The sequence below is a fragment of the Chanos chanos genome, chromosome 15 (genome assembly GCF_902362185.1).
Source record: "Chanos chanos chromosome 15, fChaCha1.1, whole genome shotgun sequence".
Taxonomy (NCBI): domain Eukaryota; kingdom Metazoa; phylum Chordata; class Actinopteri; order Gonorynchiformes; family Chanidae; genus Chanos; species Chanos chanos.
Window position 1 is genome coordinate 15,603,968 of NC_044509.1, and position 5,898 is coordinate 15,609,865.

Below are 5,898 nucleotides of genomic sequence, written 5' to 3' on the forward strand. Positions count from 1 at the left end.
CCCTCCCTCTCCCTCTCCCTCTCTCTCTCTCTCTCTCTCTCTCTGCCTCTCCCTCTCAGTCTCAGAGGCCTCTAAGAATTCCAGCATTGGTGAACTTTTGCGTGCTGCTGAAGTGGAATGCTTTACATTATTTAACATCAGACCTGAAAGAGAATCTGAGTTCCCAGAAGCTAGATGCTCAGCATCGTCGGAACATTCCAGAAAATTCCTCTTCTTCTTCTTCTTTTTTTTTTTTAAACCACCTGGCTGCATGTATTTTCAAGAACAAGCCAACTAAACTAACTGAACCAGACATACATATGTCAGACCAAATTTTCACCTTACAGAACAGGATGTGTGCATATGTGTGCATGAGGGCAACCTTTTCCCCATGTTTTTCAGGGTGGTGTGAAGGAGTATAAGTCTGTACTTGAAGATAAGAACTTGTTTTTTGAGTACCAAGTCTCTTGCCTTGCCTGACTTGCTCAAACGATCATAATGTACTCCACAGCCTCCCTAATCAGTTCTGGAGAAGGGGCTGAGGCATTCTCGTGCTCCAGGTACACAGTGCACTGCCAGTGTTTGTATTAATGAGCAAAAGAAAAAAAGGCGGGGGAAAAAAAGTGATTACCTTTCCCGAAGACTTCTCATTAGAAGGGTTTATAGACCATGGCACAGTAATGCTGTCGGCACATCGATATATTCACCGACACTTCGTCATCAACTAGGTCTGAACGCGCGTTCGGATCTGCAAACAGAGATAGGCTAATTAGTTAGTAAACTTCTGTAATCACTTTCTATGGAAATTTGACTGGTTTCTCCTGAGGAAAAACTGTCTCTGCTGTGACGTTTTGGGCACGGTTTGGGAACCGCTCTGCCCGGAGGTTTTTTCCCCGACACTAATTTAACACACGAAAAATCTAATATTCGGAGGCTTGATGGTCTCAGTCTTGTTTGTTTAGATAGGGGTTGGTCTGAAAGTGTGTATGACCTGTGGCATGTCCTGTTCTAGTCATTAGAGATGAAAGTGAAAAGGTGTGAGTATTTCACAGCTAAAAAGAGCGAGAGCTCAGAGGCTGAAAAAAACGCCTCCGTATTCTGATTCCATCATTTTTTCCCCCTATAGACCCATTTTATATTGCGGATGTCATCTCTGACTGCGGAAGATATGGTATATTATGTTTGATCGATGTGTTTCCTGCCAGTCCCGTGCTTCCCACCCCAAGCTGGTCTTCAGAGAATCAGCCTTCCCCCATTAGTTCTCTGTACACACAGGGCGCGTCGATGCCTTTTCACAGATTACTGCTCACCGCATGAAACCAAAGCGAAACAGCAGTCGTATTAATTTCATGTCATAGCTCTCATATCGCAGGATGTGGATGTGACAGTGTCTGCCCTATTTTAAGCCCCCCCCCCCCCCCCCCCCCCTCCGTTTCACCCCTTTGTTCACTCCTACTCAATCTCACTAATATCTCCCCCGCTCCCGTTCTCTCCCTCTGACACTAACCAACGATCTTAATTACAATGTGCTAATTGCTTCTGCTCGATCGTCTTTATCCTTTTCATCACTCTTTAACCACCCATTGACGGTCGTTTTCTCTTTTTTCTTCTTTTTGTCTTTTTTTTCATCCAGACTGTCTCTGCGTCACTCTTTTTCTCGTTATGTAGCAGTGCCAGGCTTTATAATGTGTCATCACACACAATGCTGCTTATTCTGCACTTGACTTTCATAACTGGCTAATTCAAGAAATATAGGTCATGGTATATTTTCCCTCTAAAAACACTTTTCTTCGCGAGAACAGTGTTCTCTCTCTCTCTCTCTCTCTCTCTCTCTCTCTCACTCTGTGGTCACTTGTTATGAGTGGTTGTATAAATCTTGAATCATGAGAGAAGATGAGTGTTACTGTCTGATAAGGACAAGTTCTTCTTAATCACAGTTTTAGGCTTATTTTTAATCATATCCTTATATATATAATACACCTCTAGATCTCCAGCTACAGTCAAAAAAGGCAGTGGTATTTATTTATTTATTGTCAGCTAAAGCCTTCGGAGAATTTTCTTCTGTATGTGAAGAACATTGTTAATCTCATCTAATCTCATACAGGTGTTCAAATAACACAACAGTGTACGTCCGCTTAATCTCCAAAGTATGCTTCGATAATCTCCCAATCCCTCAAAAAGTTCCTGGCAAAAGCCTTGGCTTTGGCATTTGTTTTTCTTACCGTCTGTAGCTCACGTACACACGTGTCCTACTTTCCAACAACTGACACACGTTCGTCGTGGCCAAACGCGTCTGAGACTGGAGTCAGTGGAGGCGCAGTCCAGGGCAGCATAAGCCATGACTCAGACCCCAGCCCCCGTAAAAAAAAAAAAAAAAAAAAAAAAACCTTTCTCTGGGACAGGGCCAGATCACGAACCACAGCCGAACAGCAGGTGTTGAAAGCCTGCACCACGGGTGGGCACGTGTCTCCCCGAAATACTATGGCAGTGCAGCGCCAGGTCTGACAGACTACTGTCCATATGGACTGTGACTCCGCGCTGTCCCACTTTCCAGAGCCGCACTTACCAGGGTTTTATATTTAATGTTATACAACAGCCAGTTCCAGTCGAGTAATTTGATTGGACAAGAGCATTCCAAGGAGTGATGATATAGAGTATAACAGCACCGGGACATTTTACTATCATGTATCACTTTGCTTTACAGATGTTCCGATGCAATAGTTGATTACACCAATGCTGACTTAATTCGCATTTACCAACAGCGCAGATGTGGATAAGTTTCTGTGCATCATACGAAAAAAACCTAGCTAGCCTGCACTTGGGTACGATAAACAATAGCTAGCTTAGCATCCACAGCCACCTTGAAGCAGCCTCTGCTGCCTCGGTGGCCAACTCGATGGTCCTTCACCTACTGGCCCCTGTGATGCCCAGCATGTTGTAGGCCCTGCAGAGGGACTGGCCCGCGAACCCTCTACATCCCACCTCAATGGGCTCCCACCTTGCTTGCAAGCCATTGTTACGACAGTCTCCCACCAGCTCAACACACATTTCGCTCCTCTCGCTAGCCTCCTCCATGCGGTCCTCCCAGGGAACGGTAAGCTCTAAAAGAATGATCTGCTCAGAGGCTTCCAAGATCAGCACCATGTCTGGCCTTAACCTTGTTGCGGCTGCAGTTTCTGGGAACTTCAGTTGCTTCCCCAAGTCGACTTTCACCTCCCGGTCTGGTGCGGTCGCTAGCAGTCCTAAGGAGGTGGTCCTGGCAGCTGATGTCAGCTTCTCCCAAGCCCTGACGAAAGCGATGGTCTTCTTCATTGGGCGGATTACAATACATGATTATAGAAGCAGCTATGACGTGACACACACCTGTTCATCTAAAGTGTGTATCAATAATACTACCCATTGTCACTAAGGAGAGATTGGGTCCTTGACAGTAGCGCCCATTAAACAGGACAAGACCGACAATGGGTTAGTTAGCTAGCGAACAAGGTCTGCTACATTTGAGAAAACCCGAAAATACAGTGTAGCCAACCAGAACAATAATATGGAGAGCTTTAATGTTACTTTTAATCACAAAATACAGATAACACAGCTGTCGGCTGCTGATGATACCAAAACATATTACTAGCTACTAGGACTTTGATGCTTGTCCTTGTAGTTTTATGTGGTAAATTAGGGAATTTGTAGTTTTAGAGAGTAACTCGAAAGTAAAGAAATGAGTAGTGTAATTACTTTTCAAAAGGAGTAACAAGTAAAGTAATCCCATTACAACTTAAAGAAGTAAATGGTAACTTATAACTAATTACTTTTTTTGAGTAACACTACCCCAACAATGTTAATGATACATTTGTATGTCTTATGATTAAAATGTGATGCTATAATGCTACCAGCAACAGTGGTGCTGTGTGGTATGAATAAAATGTTCTACATCTTCGTACACAAACTTTCATAACATTCTCTATATCTTTGTAACATATATCACTGTTTTAAAAGAAAGACATTTGGTCAGCTGCAAGTAATAAGGCATTGAGATCACTTGAAGAGGCGGTGAAGTAAGTTGGTTTGTAATTTTAATTAAAAAACGCTCTGGCTTTTCTCAGTGTCCAGGCTTTTATTTCTGAGAGTGAAAGAACTCAAACCAAATCAAATCAAACTCAAACCAAAGTTCTAAGAAGAAAGAAAAATTCTTTTCTTTTCTTTTCTTTTCTTAACAACACATAACCGACGCGGCAGAACACAGAGCCTTTGGCAGAGTTCCATCTTACACAAAGCTGATTTGTGGAATCCAGTAACTGGTATCACGTCTAGTTTAGATTTATCCTACGGGAACCTCATCCTGGACTCCAATTAAAAAATGCAAAAATCACACCCTGTGAAACCTGAAGACGGAATGAGCGAAAAGGCAGCCGAGAGCCAGGGAGGAGTGGCCATACACTGGAGGCAGAACCAGTGCTGGCATAACCATGGTCAGGTCTGAATAAATGCCTTGTGAAAAAACCAGTCAGAGCGTGCGCGTTCCCTTCGCTGTGATTATTCTGGACGTTTGTCTGGGTGGCAGTAAAGGAAAAAAAAAAAAAAAGAAAGAAAGAAAAAAAAAAACACTGTGTCTGTTTGTGTGTGTTTGTGTGCAAGAGAGCGATAAGAGGAAGAGGAAGGGGCCTCTTGTAATTGTGAAAACTGAAGAAGGATATGGAGAGAGGAGGAAGAGAGACGTTCTTCCTCAAGGTTATCATGAGTTCCATGTTCATACCCCCCCCCTCCATCATATTTCAAATCTTTCCTCAGTGATGCTTGAGTCAGTGATAAGGTTAATGAATGCCACACAATCAGGCTGAGAAATACAGCCAATTACAGCTCAAACGTGTTATTATACAGAGAGAGAGAATGTGTGTGTGTGTGTGTGTGTGTGTGTGTGTGCACGTGCGTTTGTATGAGAATGTGTATGTGTCTGTGTGTGCGTGAGAGAGAGAGACAGAGAAACGCACAAGCACTCATATTCTTTATTTACATAGATAATAACAGTAAAACATATTTAATGTTTTCCCATATTATTTTTTACTGCCAAAACACAATTTATGGCTTTCAGCATTTCAACGGCTGTGAGGGAGAGCCTGTTTTTTTTAATAGAGGCTAACTGAGGAGAATAGAAAAAAAAACAACAAACAAACTGTGAGATCAGATATACGCACTGATGCGTGACTGAATGATTGAAACAGTGTTGTCATGTTTAAGATGTGTCACTGTTCTCTGACTAAAGTCTCTCACTGTGACTTAGGTAATCATATGCTAAGCTTCATACCCATTTCACTCATTTTTAACGCTAACAGATACAGAGCTGCTCTCTCCCTGTCTGCCTTTGTGTGTGTGTGTGTGTGTGTGTGTGTGTGTGTGTGTGTGTGTGTGTGTGTGTGTGTGAATTTATCATGAAAAAAAATACAGCTCTGACCCCTTCTCCTTAAGCAGCCCCCCCCCCCCCTCAGGCATTTAAGGTCAAAGTACAGACCGCTTGTCTCACATCCTGGGGATTATAATATTTTGTAATTTTTTTCCTTCTCATCACTCTGCCTGACAGCTGTGAGGCCACATTATAGCTGAACGCAGTCCTGCCCTGATCATGTGCTTCAATCTCCTCTCTGTCTCTCTCTCTCTCTCTCCCCCTCTGTGTGTGTGTGTGTCTGTCTGTCTGTCCCCTGACCCCCACCCCCCTCTCTCTGTCTCTCTCTGTTCCTCTTTTTTTTTCTTGATCTGCATTTTCTTTTCTTGTTCCCTAGTGACGATTTTCTATTGCTTCTGTTAGGCACATGACGCACAATCGTTTTCTTGATTAAAAACCACTGATTTGATATTTTATACCTTTTTTGGACTTATATTGGGATCAGAGCAAGGAAGAGTTATTGGACTTTCTGGATCTGTCGAACGTAT